General features: G+C 38.1%; 1 long non-coding RNA gene across 2 annotated transcripts in view; it reads left to right on the plus strand.

The window, feature by feature from the left end:
- LOC137204465 (uncharacterized) overlaps positions 1–20372 on the plus strand; it is a 248106-nt gene that overhangs the window by 160885 nt on the left and 66849 nt on the right. For both annotated transcript variants that reach the window (XR_010933639.1, XR_010933640.1), the window contains one exon: positions 6432–6541. This is a non-coding gene — a long non-coding RNA (uncharacterized lncRNA). The remainder of the gene's footprint in view (positions 1–6431; positions 6542–20372) is intronic.

A 20372-nucleotide genomic window follows, 5' to 3' on the forward strand; every position in this document is an offset into this window, starting at 1 on the left:
TTACTGTTCTATATTTGTATAACATTGGGTTACATGCTGGGAATTTAAAGATAAATAAGGCTTGGGCTCTTATTTTCAGAAATATTAAGTCTAGTGAGGGAAATACGCATGTAAAGATGATTTCATCTAACGTGTTGAGGATAATAATGGAAGTACACATGCATTTTCCTGGATGTAGACATTCTGAGACAACATACATAAACAACTAATAAAATAAATTCAAGTACTTATTGTTTCTTTCTTAGAATGTTTTCCAAAGCATTTATTTCTAAGGCTACCTTTATCTCCCCCTGCTCTACCAATTGTGTAATGTGGTGTAGTAGAACATATCTCTATATTATGGACTCAACGAAATGGTGTGCATTTCTGTGATACAGATATGGACACTTGTAATTGCAGTGTACACTTGGAAGATGAAGCTTCATAAATATGGCTTCTATAGAATTTAACTCAGAGGTGATATAGTTAAATGCTTAGGCTTAGAAGTCTGAGAGTTCTGGATATGAATTTTGGTTCTAGCTATGTGACTGGGCAGGTTACATAAACCCTTTGAGGCTAGATTTTAAAACTTTTAAGATAAGGATGAAGTACTCATAGAACAATATGGTAGTGGTGATAAAATAATATAACATGCATAAGAAAGCATAATGCCTGTCACATAAGCATCCAATAAATGGTTATAATTTATTGACTTCCAAAAATTATTTACACCATCATTTCTTCTTTCTAAAGTTTTCTGTTAGGGGATCACAAGGGTCATAATCACTCAATTAATAGTGTTGATACAATTATAAACTCAACGTATATAAGTATACAATTATAGAATCATGAATTTTTTCTAGTGTAACTTGCCCATACCCATTTTGAAGAGGAAAATACTGAGGTTTAGATGGTTTAATTGACTTGCCCAAGTCAGCTGTTTAGAGAACCCATGTCTGCTGCCCCTACACAGTGTCTTGTACTTCAGATTATACTTTTCCTCCCTACCCACCTCATCCCACCCTCCCTGTAATTTCCATCTGCATTAAAAGTATTCCGCCTCTTATGAACATTTCTGATTCATACTCCTTTGCCAGTGAAGCTGAGCTGTTCTATCATTGATGAAGTGTGAATGAGATGCTGTTATTAATACAAACAGAGGCACCCTCTGGGTATTATACATTTATCAGATCAATCATCAAAATATAAAACTACAAAACAACTAATGAAAACAAAGTGAATATTGTTAGCTAAATTAATGCTGTCATCTTCCCCAAGTGTGTCTTCAAAATGAAATGGTCCAACGGCAAAAATAGAACAAGCTGGGAACACAAAGTTCCACAGTGTAGAGGATTTGAAACACAGATTTATTTTCCAATGCATTAAATTGTTCAAGTGTCAGTGGTGAATGATTATTAGCATGTGAGGACCCCAGAAAAATCCAGTATTCCCCTTCCCAGCATTTCTAATAGAATTACAACATAAAACAACAGCCACATCAACAAAATGAAACTGTACTTTGAAACGTGGCCCAAAGACACCCTCTTTGTCTCCTGCACATCTACTTGCTCTAGGACTTTTAAAGCCACTGCTGCCGCTCCCTCCCAGCGCCAAAATATTTGCCTGCCTTTTCCAAGTGCTTCAGATGGAGCAGGAATAACAAGTCAAGAAAGCATGTTGCTGCACATATTTATTCGTTGAAAGGAAATAATGCTCTTGAGAGTAGTGAAGTTAGTGTCTGTACCAGTTAAACTAATTTTCTCTCCTTTATCAAGTCAGTGCCATCCTTCTACTTGGTTTGTCCTTTTGTGGTCAATGCTTATGTAAAGAAATAGTCTAGAGTTTCTGTGTGCCGGGAGCATGGTGGTGGATCAAGTCTTCTATCACCTTGAGAGTTGCTTTGGTTTGAGGACAGCAGGGACTACAGGATAAGTTGGTTTAAGGTAATTTTGTTACAGAAAATTGGGTGGGAAAGAGCTACAGATGACCCTTTCTGTTCTCTACAGTCCAGCACGTCTCAAGGAGGATGGGATTCTGCTAGAGGGAATCTGTGTGAGAATAGGTGGTGTGATCCCACTTTTAGGAAAGATCAATGTTCTTTGTTACTGAAGTTGATAGGGCAGCTTCTCCTATAAATGCTGTCCTCAATCCACATGAAGTGAATTCTGGCCAAGAAGATCAGCCCAGATGCCAGAAAATGCACACTGAGCATGACATGCTCACTGGCAGAGACATTCTGACTGTTGGCTCAGGTCACAGTGATATTTGAGATTCAAGACTGCAGAGCATAGAGTCTATAAAAGGGAAGCTTTGTTTAACTGATCTAAAGACATTACGATGTTGGTTGCTTTCATTCCTTAAAATCCCAAGTGTTGTTTAACACTTTATTTGCTTTGCACTGAGGATTTGAAGGTTAGAAAAAATGGTCTCTGGCATCTAGATGATCACAGTCTAGTTGGAAAGATATGGACAGAATAAATACTAGAGTTGCTGTAAGATCAGAGGGGAAAGAGAAAACGATTCCCTAGTGAAGGTTGTGGTGGTGAGTGGGGAAGGGACTGGTTCCTTAGAGGAGGTAGGAGGGTGATTGACACCTGAAGTAATCCTTGAAGAATAAGTAGGAATTCTCTGAACAAGGTGGAAAAGTATTAGAAACAGAGGGGATAATGCTATGGATAAACACTGTGATAAAACTGGCTACTTTGAAGGCTTTTTGAAAAGTTTGATTAGTCATTTTGATTTCGGTTGTTCATTTATTTGACCTGGAGGAAAATAAATTAGTAGCATGTGAAAAATAAGGAAAACAAAACATATGTTCCTTCAGTCTTTAGGGCCTAAATATGTGTCATCATAAAATCTTTACATCCATTCCACACTTGAACTAGGACTGAGACATTTTCTGAAACTGTTGAAATATTGTAGATGTCCCATTGACCATTACCATTCAGTCATGGTTGAAGGTTGGCATTTATAGAGACTTTTATACTCTGATAAAAGTATAGATGCTTATGCTACTTCAGAACTGCATCACCTTTCCAAATACTATTCCATTACTATTAGTTCTTAGGCGACTTGATGCTGGATCATATTGGATATGAAATTTCATGCTGAAGCTCCCTAATGTGCTTCTCAATTCAACATTTGAAATGCCTCAGGAGAAATTTCTAGTCGGTAAACCTGTAGAACTTCATGTCCCAGAAATTAAAGGAACAGATATTCATGCAAATGGTGTTTTTAATATGTAGAAAAGGAGTTCTCTTTTGGGTCAGTAGGATACAGCAAACAAATTCTGGGAAATTTTACTGGTAAGATATAGATATTCAGGCTTAGAAAGTTTGACCAAGAAACTCCTTATAAATTCAAAGACGTAGAGAATAGGTTCTGCATGAATGAGGGCCATGATGAAAAAGTTCCTCATTCAGAAGCCCTTAAAGTGAAGCCTAGAAATGGGGCCTCTCAACCACTCACACAACTTGGCATTTTGTGTCTTGATCATTAACAGGGGAACGTAGGAACTGGTAGGCTAACAGTGTCAGGGGTGTTGTCATGTTGGTGAACCCGTCCCTAACTATCATGAAAGTAATCGATATCGGGTATGGCATACCGTTAACTGTTAAAAGATACCCTTCATGATATTTTCCAAAAGACTATTTGCCAAAATTATCGAAAGAGCTATGTGTTCTCTAGCAATTTATCACATATCAAATATTTTTAATCTTCTTGCTATATATTAGGTACTGCATTAGCATTCACAATGCAAAAGATGAAAGAGACCCAACCTTTGTCCTGGGAGGACACGACGAGTGCACAGTTGCTATGGCCAGGAGCTGTGCTGCTTTCTTTATAACTTTAACTTTATAACTTTATAACAGACTTCTCCCTGTCATCATAAATGAGCCATGCAGAAGCCTTGCTGGGGAAAAAAAACCCTCCATGGAATCTAAACTCTTTGTCTGTCATTATGGTTCATTCCTCTGTCCTCTCTTTCTTCACAACCCAGATACCTGGATTCCAGCAAGAGTGAGAGTAGAAGGAAATAGGTCAGAACTGTTGGGGGCAGGAGGATGGGGATAACCCTGTAGGATCCATCGGGATTTTGGCTATTACTTCGAATGACATGGAAAACCATTAGAGTATTTGAGGCAGAGAAGAGCATGGTATGACTTACAAAAGGATCAGTCTGGCTATTGTATAGTGAGAATAAACTACAAGACATAAGGATTAAAGGAAGAACCATACAGGAGACTATCCCAAAAATCCAAGCAAGAGGTAATGGAGGCTTGAACTAGCTTGGTAGCAGTATTTGTGGTGAAAAGTTCCCAGGTTCTGAAACTATTTTGAAGGTAGAATGAATAGGATTTGCTTATGGTTTGAACGTGGGGTGTGAGAGAAAGAGAGAATTCAAAGATGAAGCCACTGATTTGGGGCAAAGACTTTGGAAGGGTGGAGTTGCTATGAACTGAGATGGAGAAGACATTGGGCAGAGCAGAACGATGAAGATTGGCCATTTGTTTTAGTCATATTAAGTTTGTGATGCCTAATGCATGCCTAGGCGGAGATGTGAAGTGGGCAATTGCACATAGGTCTGTGTTTCAAGGGAGAGGGCTGGGCTGGACATAAAAATCTGCCAGTCAACAGTGCAGAGTAGGTATTTAAAGCCACAGAATCAAAGGATTAAATACTGGGGCATTCCAGTATTTAGGATTTGTGTGGAGGTGAGATCCCAACAGAAAAAATCCATATACACAGTTGAAGTCAATGTTGATAATTATGTCAACTGGCATCAAGTCAAAGAAATCAAAGATAGTAGAAAAGAAATATGATGAGCTGAATCGTAAAGTAAAACAAGTTTCAATTACATGGCTAGATGATCTAACCTAGAGAATCCGTTTAACGTCTGGATCAAATGATGACTTTGCAAAAAGCATGTTGCTTTTCAAAATGCTTAAAAGCAGGCACAGCGAGTCATAAACAGAAAATTCTTCAGTTCAATCAATGTTTATTATTTTGGTAAGAAAACCGATGAGCCTGACTTATTACTATTGTTGCAAATTAGAGACTATTGTACAAAGAAAAATGAGAAAAGTATGTACTTAACCATGTCTCTGGTTTTGTCTTTATAATTTGCATGATCACAAAATTTTATTGATGACTTTTGCCTAATAATAAACATATGTGTTTGTGTGTGTGTTTGTGTGTGTGTGTGTGTGTAATTTGTTGCTATAGGTTAACTCCGGAATCCTTATTTTCACTTATAATTTTTTCCACTGCATATCCAAGAATCTGTTATGCTAACTCTACTGAAAGTTTTGATCTTAGAAGAAGCCCCTGGCATCCCTTCTCAAAAGATGTAAATAAAGCCCTTTATTAACTTCATAGGATCCTGAGTTGTCCTATGTCTCACATTAATAAAGAGGGGGGTAGCTAGTAATGGGAAAGTCAGTTAAATATAAATCATTAATAGCATAACATATTTTCTATAGATTCAGGGTGTGTTTTGACAGGTCAATTGTGTTATTACTCTAGAAGTCAGTTGACACATTGTCTTGGTAACGGGAAAGTTTTCCAGGAGTAATTCGCCTGAGAGCGTTGGTATAAATTATATTTAGTGGCCTAAAACTAATTTAAAAAAAGCATAGCAGTGTATCCTCTGCCAGGAGACTTGGAATAAATCTTAGAAGGCAACTGCTGTTCTTGAGAAGTGACTAAGCAGAAACTTTTGGATTCTGATCATATTCTGAGAGTAGCTGGAGATCTCCTGAGTTTGTCACAAATCTCTCAGGCCTGCAAAACTCAAAGTCCTGGAGTCATTTATGAAAATCAACAACCAAATGCTATTTTTCTTTCAGTATTGATTCCTTTAACTTGAGTGAGTAGAGAATTCATGAGCAATGACACCATTGCACCGAAGATCAGTTGGAGAATGTGGTACAGACATTAAGCTACCCTAAAATGGAGTGGTCCAAAGCTACTACCAGATTCCTTTCCAAGCTCAGCAGTAGGAAGCAGTCAGTTGAGCTGACTTTCTTATAGGACCACGTCTTCATAAGTGCCACAACAGGCTGTATCTAGATCAAGCTTAGTTTTGGTAAAAGAAACAAGACCTAACTCTGGTGCACCTATTCTTCACCCATTTTAACTACAAAGAGGCTGAAGCTCAATGTTGAAATACTGTCATTTAACACTTGTATTGATTTAGGGGGAATGTTAGTCCATATAGTTTATAGAAATAATGATGAAAATCTCTTTCCCAAACCTAGATTTTTTCTCAGTCTGTTTCTTTCCTATTTTACTGCTACCAGCCCCCAAAATTGTGATAGGAAATTAGGATTATCTAATATGAGGTTTTAACTTACACCTCATTTGTCTGCCGCATGATACATGTTAGATATTAAATGTATTGTTACTTTTTGGCCGTATTATCACTTTTCACATTTTCTCAATAATAACAGACACTTATGGATCGAAACATGTGAAGACTTCATCAAGTGTCTCATAGTTTCAAGGACGGCTGGATTTAATCATTTCCAGGGATACATCTAGAGGAATTCCCATAACCTCAGTGAGTAACCCAATTTCCCTTAAAAATAAAGACCTCTGATGTTAGGAAAAATCTTCCTCATTGTTGCTCTCTCAAAGAAGCTCCAGTTTCCTCCACCTCAGCCCCATTCCAACGCTAAGGAGGTGGCAGGGATGGTGGAGTGAAGATCAAGGACAAATACTAGGCCACATTTCCCAGAGAACAATTTCTCTTTGTCACATCATAGGATTTGTTTATTTTCACTTACAGGAAATTTATATATTACTGAATTGCCATGCTGATTCTATTTTTTAAAGTATATATGGGAGAAGTAAATACATAACTATTAAAATACACTTCTGCCTTTGTACCACCTGAAATCATCCTGCATAATAGAAAACACACTTATAAAGTATTAGTCTGACCATGCCCTCAGTACATCAGTCTCCTTTGCAGGATAGATGTGGATTGTCAAGTTCAGTTTTTTAGCCTCTAAGGGTTATATCTCAACCATAAATGTCTTTACTTTAAAGTGAGGATGTTGGGCCGGATAAATTCTAAAGTCCCTCCAATTGGTGACATCTTCAGGTTTCTGTTTAGTTCATTCTTAATTGAAGACATAGTTCCACAGAGACAGCAGGCACCTTGTACCTGTCTGAATACCATTACACGCCTTCTCTTCAGCCTTCCCTCCCCTAGGCTAGATGTCCCCCTTTGTTCTTTCATTTTTGACTTTCACATACAGTATTTCAGCTTTTTCCAGTGACACCTTTCTGGCAGTACGGGGAAGGGAAAGTGGAGCCAGAGTTGACAGTGTGACCAGCATGGTGTAAATCACCCTGGCAGAGAGCCAGACAACATCTGTAAAGAGATGGCAGAGTTAGCAAGTAAAAATAGCTGGGAGGATGGAAAAACCCCTGAAGTGTGAACTCTCTTTTTTTCCCACTTTAATATTCCTTTTTATCATTATCTTCCTTTTTTCCCCATACACCTATCTTTAGGTTCCAAGATGTAGTGGGATTCTGTAGCAGTTATGAAACAAAAGTTTTTGAGTCTACGAGCAGACATCTTCTGATTTCATTAAAAAATCTGAAAGGTGGACCCTATCCATCCAGAACTTCTTATTAGCACACTAAAACCTCCAGTAACAGCCTTGGAGCAGGTCTGAGAAAAGGGTAGGGGCTGGGGATTGGAGAGTTACCCTGGGCCAAAAGAGTCAACCTCACGTAGACTTTTGGACCTAGGCCAGGCTGAGGGTGAGCAGGATAAATAGAAAAATCAAATTCCTTGTTTTATGTCAAGAGTTACTTAGCTAGGAAGTTGTTTTGTTAGAATGAATGTGTCACATGTTTCCATCACCCTGTTTTCATACTCATCACACACAAAAGGAAAGTTGTAGAACTCAGACATTTTCAGCATAAGAGAGAAAATGGGGGTGTTACCATACAACGCATCTGGTGCAGAGCTGGCCAAGAATTAACACTTCATGGAAAACTATGTTTTCCCATGAACCAGGCACATTGCATGCTTTTCTCCACAAGCTGATATGTTAGACCAAGTGTCTTCAACCAGAGAGATGACTGCGGTCCTTAGATATGAGCAGGTAAGTGTGTCACCCTCAGACACATGTTCCAAAGACAGTTTGAGTTCACTGTGCTTACCTGAATTCACTCTGCCCTTTGTGACAGCCCATCCACACTGGTCTCCTTGGTTACCACAACTTGCTGCATGTAAGGTTTTCCAGCAACTGTAAATCGCTGTGATTTTTCAACATTTAGGTAATTATAGATTCTCCTGTAAAGGGGAAATATTCACCTTAAAATCCTGCCCACCTGGCTACTGTTTCTGTGTCAAATATATGTAAGTCAAATTTGTTTTCTTTTAAACCAAAATATATCCTCCCCTACATCGCTTTACTACAAAAGAGTTTCAAAAGGAGAAAATTATTTTCCACTTAATATTTATAGAGGATTTATTTATTCATTTTTTAAAACAAATGTTTTTTAAATTCAGGCACTGTTCTAGGCATTGGGTACAGTGGTGAATAAGAATAAGTATTCTTTCTTACTGTCTTACCTGTCAGTTGGGGACCCATGCTGTTAACTCATTGTTGTGAGTATTGCAATTATGCTAGTCTTCATTTATTTGTAAACACAATAACTTATGAGAATATTAATGGACACAGATTATTCAGAAAGTAATTGCCTACCATGCAAAATGCCATTATTTATAATCTCATGGTGTATGCATCTGTGTGAGTCTGAAAGTGTTTAAAAAGAATTGAACTGTATAGCATATATTGTCAGTTATATTCACAAAACTATGAATTTAGGTGATGATTTTGTACTGCCATTAAATGCAGTAAATTCCAATAATAAATTCATCTCAGAGGCACAGATAATGCAAATATGTATGTTTATTTTATGGGAGCCTTTATTAATTACATGAGAAAGCAGTAATTCAACAATAATTCAAACAATAATTTGAAAATAATGAGTGACATGGATTTAAGCCACCAAGGATGCCAAAATAGAAATTTTGTCTATTAATCTTTGACTTTACTGTAGGAAACCAAGAACTCACAGTTTGCGTAGTTTTCCTTCATAACTTCATTCGTGTAACTGGGGAAGACACTTGTATATTTTATTATCCCAGGGTAAGCACATCCGTCAGATGATAAAGTAATAATCAGACACTAAGTGAATTTCTTCAGATTTTAGAGAAAAGGAAATAACTACCAACCTAATAAAAAAAATGCCTTGCCTTTTACTTCTTGGGGAATTTCAGGTGAACTCTGAGACTATAAACATCCGGTGAAGTTGGTAATTCAGCAAATCTGCCCATATAAACTTGTGTTAAAAGCATCTCCCTTGAACTAAAACACCTACTGGAATAACATTTTTTTCATGAATTCTAGCACTAACTACTGATTTCTCCATAAACTTGGCTTGTGTACAGTAAAAATGTGCAAAACACAACATTAGAGGAAAGAAGGAGACTCTTGGCTTTCATATGCACTTGGGACAGTTATTTTAAGGTGAAACATTTAAATATCAGAGAGATCTTTTTGGTGAAATGGCCAAGTTTGAGAATGCTTTCTTTTCTTATGTCCTCAATTGAGATGTAAACTCTGCTTTAACTGAATAGAGGCAGGGGTATTCAATCCCATGTGCTATAGCCATTTCAATGTGGAATAGAATCTGTCTAAAATGGGTTGTATTCATATTATTAATTATTATATTAAATGTGTTATATACAGAATATGCAGTCTGTAATCACTGCTTTTAAAATTTGTGCTTTTGGAGAAAGATGATTATCAGAGTTAGTGCAATAGCTTTCTACCTGTGATCCCAAGTTGCAAAGAAAATAAGTTGATCAGATTCAGTGATATTATAGGAGAAAGATCTGGTGGCTGTGATAATCATCCTGACAGTGCCCTTTGAAGATTCAGATGGGAATGGCAGCAATAGTCAAATGAAAGACTGGCAAAATTAAAATTGATGACCATATTACATATTATACTGAAGCTCATACATTATACTCAATGAAAGGAACCATGCAATGCAAGTAGGAAAGCCACTGTTCTGCTGATTCCTAATTATATCTTTTTTTCCCCATCTGTTTCTATTCCAGCACCTTAACTCATTCTAGTCGAGAGGGGAAACAGGTTTCATTAGGATTTAGGAGCCGTATCCTTCAGGGATTTTTAAAATACAAAGAATAATACAAATAAGAAATAAATTTTGCCGCTATTTATCAAAGGGTCACAAGGCCCCTGGGTAATTGAGATGTTGTGATGGTTAGTGCATATAAGGAGAAAATGTGGTTCGTGCTCCAAGATGTTAATATGGGATTTTTGGCTTTGATATGCCAAACACTGGTCTAGGCACTGCCAGGTTTGGAGCATACAAGTGATTAATTCTTTACTCGAGAAGAGAAACACAAGCTCAAATCATAGCATCTGTGGAAGGAACCATATTTTTTCATGTCCAAAGCAAATAAACAGGTAATAGATAATGCACTTACAAGGTGTAATTGATGGGGTCTCATGATGGAGAGTACTTGCTGGGGAAGGAAGGGTAGCTTTAGTTTGGGGGTCAAGAAGTAAGCCTTGTGAAGACCCACTGTTATGCAAAATGAGAAACTCAATACAGAATCATTGGTTGATGCTACAACCAAATGTCTTGCTCTAAAGACCGGCTTGTAAAAGATCCTGTTCTCTGTGCTGGTTAGTGAGATTTTCTCTAAGGCAGGGGTTCATATTCTTAATCTCCCCTCAAGCTTTGCCCTACAAACATACATACTTATTTTAATATATTTTTATGATTTTTTTTACTTTGATTCTTCATTTCTCTCTTCATTCTGAGACTTTTTAGCTATCAACGTGGCCTCTTTGGCTTCTCCAGCTCCCTTTCCCCTCAAGCCTTTATCAGTTGTGTGAATCATTGCAGAATAATCTTGTGTTTTCTGCCTGGAATGCCTCTTTTAGCTCTTCTGTCTGACAACCTCATCTTTCAAGGTTCAGCTCAAATTGTCCCTGCTCTGTGAACAAGTTCTCTGATTGATTCAGATAGGAGATGGTCACCTTCCCTCTAGCCTACCACGGCTCTTTGTAAACACTTCTGTTACAGAATGTACCACAACTTGATGAAATTCTGTTTACGTTTCTATTTCTCTACCAAGACTATAAGCTCTTTGAGAGAATAGACCTTCTCACCAGTACCTGGTTCAGTGCATAACATGTAGGTGGTTCTTAATAAATATTAAATATTTATTGACTAGAATTTCAGCATTCACTGAACTAAAAGAATGAATGCCTATAAGAAGGATTGATTGTATGACAGCTCTAGGTCTATACTGATTAATCTAGCTAGCTGAACTCGCTGAGAAGTAGGGATATTCATAAGAAATGGACATTTTTCAAGTATGGGATCTGCTTAGAAAGTTGAGGAATGAAAGCAGCAAATCAATACTTGAGAAGAGACAGAAAGCTGAAATTTCTTGATGCTTAAATACATATAAACCTGAGTCAGAAGAAAAATTATAAAATTAAAGAATAGAAGTGACCTTAGAAAATGTTTAACTGAACTTCAGAGAGAATGTAAATGAACTTGTCCGTGGCCTCCAATAGGGTTATTGGCAGAGGACCAAAATCCAAGCCTCCTCTCAATCCTGTGCAATTTTCTCTGTCCTTGCTGCTGTGATAACTCCATTTCCAGTGCTTATACAACCAGCATAGAATGCAGATAATGTGTTTCTCTTCTTTTTTGGCTCTCATGAATAATTTTCAGCAGCTTTCACAATTGCTTTCTGTTGCCCTGCTGGGTTTATCCTTACTAAGGACATCTTGTCATACAGCAGAAAGTCACCCAGTACCTTTCCAATATCCCTTCAGTCAATCAGTCAACAAGTTATTTGTTGAGCAGTTGCTGATGTGACCAACACAGGGCTAATATGATGGAGTTGGCTGCTTTTAAGTTCAATGCATCAATTAAATAGCACTTTGCATGATTTTGACTTGGCATACCTCGAGGGACAATATTTTTCAAGGCCACTGTGAACTCAGTAATGAGAAGCTCACCCGGTAATTAATTTTACATGAAATCATGCATTTTGGCCTGATCCCCAGGCCAAAGACTCTCAGATACATAGCATCCAGGACCACATTCTGTCCTCAGATGTTCAAAGACCATGTCCATTTGCTCTTTACGTTTTATGACTGAAACTGAATATCCAGAAAGTGATAGAGTCAGAAACACATTCTTCTCAATGTGAAGTGCTGAATGTTTCACTGCACTGAGAACTGGGGACCAGGAGAATGGTGACAGTGAGAATGACATTTCAGAATTTGTGACAATTTTTGCTGATGCTTTGGCATCCAAATACCCTACCTTCTGCGACTCAGGCTTCAGTTGAAATATAAAGAGATGGATTAAACCTTTTGGACAGGGGGCTGTCCTGTAATTCAGTCCATTAAGTCACATGGCTTAGGCACTGGGCTGGAGGAGTTGCTATCACAGGGCAGCTGGTTGGCTGGGGAAGAGGGGGATATAGGAACAGAAAACCATATCAGAGGCCTGAAAATACCTATGTTAAAAAAGTTGTGTTTACCTAAAATTCAAATTTACTTGGGCCTCTTATAGTTTTATATGCTAAATCCTGCATTTGTAGCTTAGGACCTCTGCATGGCAGTTATTTTCAGGCCAAGATGGAGCTTTGGATGTTATTGCAAGACTGTGGATTCCATCCTGCATAGCTATGTGAATTAGTCATAACTCATCTGATAATAGACTTTTAGCAAGGTCAGGCTCTTGGGTAATACTTGAATGGAAACTGCCTGGGAATAAGTTTTAAGGGTAGTATTGCATTCTGGTTAAAAACATGAGTTTGGAGTCAGGATCTGGACTCTGCCTCTGGAGTTATGTGACTTTGGGCAAGTTACTTCACCTTCCTGTACCTTAGCTGCTTCATCTGTGAAAGTGATGATAATAGTAAAGTTGTCTTTTGGTATCTGCAGGGGATTAGTTCCAGGATTCTCAACGGATACCCAAATCAGCGAATACTCAAATCCCTTATAATAAAATGGCAGCACTGTCAGTCCTCCGTCTCCACTGATTCTGCAAATACCGAGGGCCGAGTGTATCTAACTTCGAGTTGTTGTAAAGATTAAATGGACCGATAAAGTGTTCGGCACATCAAAAACTGTATAAATGCTAGTTATTATTGTTTATAAGACCTATCTAAATTTCTGGGTATATTTTTATTTATTTTAAAAGTTTTAAAAACCTTAACTGCTTATAAGTAACATTAAACTCAAATCATCTATTTTGAATTGTCAGTGCATAAAAAGGATACTAAATTATGTGTTCCTGAGCATTTGTTTAGTCAGTGTTATACATAATTTTAATTGCATGACCCTGTACATTGGAGTCTCTATGTCACTGAAGTTTTGTCAACTTCTACTGTAATATCACACCAGAGGAATGAGAATGTTCTGTGACAAAGATCTTGGGAAAGTAAGAACTTTTACTAGATCTTTGTCATAGAACATTTTATTTCCGTAGATCTTTGTCATAGAACATTCTCATTCCTCTGGTGTGATATTACAGAAATATCACAAGAAATAAGTGATTCCATGAAGTCCAGGTAAAGTTTGCATTCAACAAGGCTGTCTTGAAAGGAGCAGATAACTCCTGAAATTGCCAAGAAATATGTGATGACTGTGACTTCAGCGTGGGATCAGAAAAAAGAAAATGTGATACAATAAGTTCACGAGCTCGTAATAAGAAATGTGAACTAAAAATGTGCTGAGTAAGAAAACTCCAGACATTTTAGAAAATGTCACAAGTCCAATTTAATATAATCAGCTTACTAAATTGTAAAGTATACATATAATTTAGAATTCTATCTTTAGTTTACATAAGAAGACTCAATCTTTAGCTTTCAATAAACCAGACATAGTGACTTTTTTCAGCCTCAATTGAAACATAAATGAACATGAAAATATTAATTTACATATAAATTAAATTATAGCCAGTTATAGAGTGATTGTCACTTGAAATTGGGAAAAATAAGGCATTTCAAAAGTTGTGGAAAAGAGAATTGTGAAGACGACCTACTTGGAATTAAGGGTCCAGTGACCATTGCATGTTTATAGCCTCAGTCTGATGCCTGCATGGTTGAGGCAGCTTTTTTGGTCCTGAACGCTGTGATTCTGTGGGTGAGTAAGAACTTCAGTTCTTACACAGATATTTTCAGCAACACTGTTTGCAAAGCACCCCTCAACAACACATGAGGGGCATGTTCAAATCCTGAGACCCCTGGAAGAATCCCTAGTGATGATTTTTCTGAGATGGGACTGTTTCCTGGTGCTACGTAAGAGCTGCCAAGGAAATATATAAAGAAACTGGGGGAAGTCCTTCAGCACTGCAGTGCACCTTTCAAAGTCTGAGTTTCATGCTCAACACCAGAGGGGCGGAGGTGCTGGGATTGAGAAACTAACCACTTAAGAGGGAGTAAGGTTGAAAATGTAAAATAGCTAGCTAGTGGGAAGCAGCTGCATCGCACAGGGAGATCAGCTCAGTGCTTTGTGACCACCTAGAGGGGTGGGATAGGGTGGGAGGGAGGGAGACGCAAGAGGGAGGGGATATGGGGATATATGTATACGTATAGCTGATTCACTTTGTGATACAGCAGAAACTAACACAACATTGTGAAGTAATTATACTCCAATAAAGATGTCCAAAGGAAAAAAAAAAGAAGGAGTAAGGTTGAGATCAATACATATGAAACCATACACATCACATAGAAGGGCTTGTGAGTGAGTGTTTGCCTCTTTTCATGGCTGGTCCTTCATCCTATATCTCACAGCAGAATTATGTGGCCCTTTGTTTTCCATTGGAATTAGTTTGAATGCTTTATCCAAGAGGTACCTGGTTTGCTTCAACCCAGTTCTTGAATAGAGCATAACAACATATATAGATAAGTTTCTTTGGACTTTTGAATAAGAAATTTGACCTATTTTTAGGTGCCTAGAGAGAAAAGGGTGAATGAGTTGTGTTATTTGGAATGGACTGAAAAAGTTTTAAGCAAGCTGTTAACGCTTATACCTGAATAAATGTAGCACCCTAATTATTCAGTTTTATCAAGTTTTATAGAAAATAAATGGTTTGGTATCTGCTGATTTTCCAGAACTTTCTCTGGGAAATGTAAGCGAGTTCATTGTTTAATTTCTTTTTCCAAAACTCATGGAAACGATACATACATTTGCTTGTGATGCTGTACTAAAACTTGTACTTTTGTAAGCATGTATATCATCTTCCTTGTATACACACAAATGTTGCAGGTCAAACAGCCAGGGACAAGAACAATGTGGGACAAGTAGAAGGTTCAGAAAGAACTAAAGCTTGCATAGGTGTTCTTAGGGAAAAGCTCTGGCAGATGGCTATCTGAACCCAGTGCAGCTCTTAGAGTTTATTATAAATAAGAATGTTAGGGAATTTCTATTTTGGTCTGTTCTCTAGAGCAATGCTTTATTGGATCAGGCTAGCCAAAAAATCTTTTAATAATCATAAAATATCTAAAATACTTTCATTTTCAAAATGCTTGTACTATATAAATCAATACAAAGGAAAGGTTAAGTGAATTTTTATTTTTCTTGATTTATAAACTTACATTGCTAATTCAATTTGCATTTGAAACTGTCTTTTTTCCTTTTAATGTCTAAGCAACTTTCCTTTGGTCCTACAACTCTCCTGGTCTATGAGACCGAGTTTTAAATAGATGACCTGCGTTGACAGTTCTGTTTAGTGTGGTCCTGTGAGATGGGGTATTAGGGTCAGGTATATTAAGGGACTGTGGAGTAAAAGATAATTAGGAAGAATTACTTAGCAACTGAGAATAAAGGTGAATGAAACTTTATATAGTTTACAGTCTAAAGGGAAATTATGACAATTCCAAAGTCTCCATGGGAAGTTTTTTTCATATATTTGGTGTTTGTAATAAAGCTATCCTGGATGAGGAAAAAGAAGAGAGTTTTAAATTTTGTAAAAAATGCTATAATTTGTACTGTCCTATACTAAACATGTTATAAAGCTTGAATAATGCACACTGTGACCTTGACCTAAGAATAGACAGAACAATGGAATGGAACAGAAACTTAGAAACAGATTGGATGTTTATAAAATATTATGTATGATAAACATGAACTTCTAAACAATGAGAAAATGGCAGATCATTAAAACATGATACTGGGATAATTAATTACCATTTGGACAAGAATGAGGTTCTAAAACCTCATGTCATATATCAAAATAAAGTCCAAATGGAAAAATTACATGAAGAGTGAAAACACAAGAGAATGAGAAGAATAATAGCTAGACATTTTTGGTGAGAACGTTCTTTCAAAAAATAAACTCCTTCCTTCCTCCCCCTCCCCAGTCACAAATAATCTCTCACGAACTTCCATAATATAATACTTACCATATGTGAAAATGATGAATTAGTAAAAATGTTAGTGACACATGACAAAGTGTTAATGGCCTTAATACATAAAGAGATTTTATAAATTTATGAGAAAATGAACATAATTTTCCATGAAGGCAGAAACCAACACACACATTCATCCCCACGCTCGCCCCCAACATTCTCTTCCCTCGATCCAGCCAACTGTCTGGCACGTAGTTGACACACAATAAAAATTTGTTGAATGAACAAGTGAGTTATTGAAAAGATAAATATCCCAATAGAAAAAATAGGTAAAGAATTTGAAGAGGCCATTACAAAAGAAGTATAATGATTCATAAATATATGATAAGAATCTCTAACTTCCCTAGTAATCAAAGAAATGCAAATGAGAATGCTATAACATTGTCTTTTGAGTTAGTCAAAGTTGACACAGTTAATAGTGTTTGAAGAGAGTAATGAACCAGATGGTGAAATTATAAATTGTTATAAGCTAGAGGTTTAGTTTTATGTATCAAAAACTTCAAAACATCTTTATCTTTTGATTAAGAAATGTATTTTGATGTAACATCAGAGATATTCAAGATTTATAAATAAAGTTATACATTGCTTTATTATTATTTTATTAAAATTGGACTTGGTCTCTATGTCCATAATGTAGGATGATTTAAATTAATTGCAGTGCACATATAACATGAAATAATAAGCAGCCATTAAAATTGTGTTTTAGAGATTATTAATGACATGAGGAAATAATTAGGACAGGTAATGTGAAAAGAGCAAGCTGAAAAGAAATTCTAATACTTGAGTGTTGTTTTCATGGGTGTTTATTATATCATAAAATTAAATTTATGAGTTCATTCAGTTCTGGGCATCTGAGATTCAAAGGGGTGGGAAACAAAACATGCAGTCTTGTCCTAACTCTTTTAAAAAGTGTAACATATCTCATAGAGAAAGATTGTTGGGGATTCATCTAAACAGTAAGTGGTTGTCTCTATGGGTGATATCAGTGACGATTTTTCTCTGTTTAATATTCTGATTATTTTTTAAAAAAATAATCTCATAACAAGGCTGCGTCACCTTTATAGAGAAAAAGAAAAGTGTATTTTAAATAAAGTTGAGTTCCTTCAGGTTGCCTGAGTGCTGAGTGGCAGATTGCAAAGTCTTCCAGGGGGAAGAAGAGAACCTCGGAGACAGAGACCCATCTTGTCTCCCCAGAGAGGGTGGGGGATGGAATGGAGCCAGCTCGGTTGGGGAATTCCTTTGGGAGAAAGCCTGGGACAGAGCAGGGCCTCAGAGCAGGAGAGGTGCACCTCCTGCGAGGACCAGAGGACCAGGGCGGCTGCAGGATAAGGAATATTTGGGAGCCAGGAGAATGCAAATTCTTCTCACAGTAGCCTAACCCAGGCAGGGGAACCAGACTCTGGAATAGATTGTCCACCTGGAACCTCACAATGCGGCCTTATTTGGAAATAGGGTTTTCACAGACGTAGTTAGTTAAGGGTCTCAATGATGCAATCATCAGACTGGTGACTTCACAACTGAAAGGAGAGGGGGATTTGGACACAGAGGCACACAAGGAAGAAGGCCATGTTAAGGTGGAGACAGAGACTGACGCTATGCAGCCTTAAGCCAAGGAATGCCTGGAGCCACCAGAAACTAAGGGAGACAAGGAAGGAACTGCTTCTAGAGCTTTCAGAGGGAGCACGGCCCTGTGACACCTTGAATTTGGGCTTCCGGCCTCTAGAACTGTGAGAGAATAAATGTCTGGTGTTTAAAGTCACCCAGGTTGTGGACATCTGTTTTGGCATCTCAGGAAACTAACATGCCCTGGTCATATGAGGAGGCCGGAGAAAGTCCAGGGGAGGCGTGGGCAGTCCTGAGCCCTTTAGTGGCGACGTCCCTCATCACTACAGTTGACAAACAGGACCACTCTGTCCAGGGCCCTGGCTCTACCTCCTTCTCTAGTGTCTGTGGCACTTTGTACTGTCTTCATAAGTCATGAGTCATAAATTACGCAGTGCCTTTAGTGATCTCATAAAAGAGGCTAACATGTCTTTCTGAATGCTTGCTTCTTGCACGAATTTGGAATATATTCGTTAGAGACACTTAAACGAGGCATCAGGCATAGAGATTACCCTCATGGTATTTTAGCCAAAGGAGAACCAGTTTTCCTATGAATTTGGTAAAGTGTTTCTACGTGGCCTTTGGGAAGAGGTAAAGGGGAAATCTCTGAGGGATTTTTCTCTTTATCAGACTGAGCCATGAAGGGCAAATTTTGGGGTCCACAGGCCTCTTCTGAAGCTCTCTGACAAGGTGGGCTGGCAGAAGGAAGTCTCTGAATGTTAGAAGATAAATTTCCATGCAGTTTTTAAAAATTTAGAAGAATGACTGTGTAGGAATTCCCACCTCTCTGCGGTTATTCTCCACGTCCCTCATGGGTAAATTCCCAAGCAAGGCCTGATACATATTTTGGCCTGGGTAATTCAAGCCATATGTGATTTCAGAAAATTCTGATATCCATATTTAGGTTTCATCACCTTTTAAAAAAGTCTTAGCAGTGACCACTGTTTATAGCATAACAGGGAAAAATATGAACTTGTAACTTGGCAGTGGTGGTCACTGATGCCAAAAGGATCCTGCCGCTGATAGTTTATTTGTGGGTGTGCTGTAATTTTTTTTTTTTTTTTTTCCGGTACGCAGGCCTCTCACTGTTGTGGCCTCTCCCACTGCGGAGCACAGGCTCCGGACGCGCAGGCTCAGCGGCCATGGCTCACGGGCCCAGCCGCTCCGCAGCATGTGGGATCTTCCCGGACCAGGGCACGAACCCACGTCCCCTGCATTGGCAGGTGGACTCTCAACCACTGCGCCACCAGGGAAGCCTGGCTGTGCTGTAATTTTAATCAGAACACAGAGAAGCAGCTATTGCTGGTTTAGTTATTAGGCATAAGCACAAAGGGTTAAGAGCTTCTGGGGCATTATTCGTTGACAATAATCAGTAGCCTGCTATGAACAGTGCCACATGCTGTGCAAATATAGCAAGACTGCCTTCATAAATAATGCCAGAAACACTAGCTGTGCCAAGGCAGATAGAATATATCAATGGCAAGTTATGTGTTAGGCCCCTGGGTTCGCTTAATTGTACAGGCTGACTTACCATAGGCAAATGAGGAGAATCGCCTTCGTCAGCGCCGATTCTGGAGTCCATCGTCCTGCTCCTCTCTCCCCATCTCCCAGGCTTAGGGTAGATCCTTCTAATAATGATGCAATTTGCTTGACTCTCACTGAATTTTATCTTCTTACAATATACAGTGGTGTTGTCTTTCTTATTTTGGTGATAAGAATGGAATGTGATTTCTCTTCCTGTAATTATCTTCTGCCAGCAACAGAAATGGATTTTTAGACTGCCCAGAGATGTCATCATCTGCTAAGTCAGCTAATTTTTAGGCTGTTTATCTGCATAGGAGGTGGAAGTCTAAACCCTTTGCTCAATTTGTGCAAAGTTAGTGTTACTCCCTCAGGCCACACACCCAGAGGTGGGAAAATGAGAGATACAATTATTTATGGGGAATTCCTCTCCAGAATGCAACCATGTAGCACATGTTTGAAAGATAAGAGGTTTCCACAGGATTACCAAAGACAAGGGTGATTTGTTTCCAGATTCAGGCCAAATGACAAGGTGGCAGGCAGAATAATAGCCCCCCGAAGATGTCAATGTCCTAATTCCAGGAACCTGTAAATCTATCACGTTACGTGGCAAAAGGGACTTTGCAGTGTGATTAACTTAAGGATTTTTAGATGAATTATTCTGGAATTATCCAAGTAGGCCTAATAGAATCGCAGGGTTCCCTGTAAGTGAAAAAAGGAGGCAGGAGAATCAGTGTCAGAGTGAATTAGCATGGTAAAGACT

Source organism: Pseudorca crassidens, chromosome 13, assembly GCF_039906515.1.
Source record: "Pseudorca crassidens isolate mPseCra1 chromosome 13, mPseCra1.hap1, whole genome shotgun sequence".
Classification (NCBI taxonomy): Eukaryota; Metazoa; Chordata; class Mammalia; order Artiodactyla; family Delphinidae; genus Pseudorca; species Pseudorca crassidens.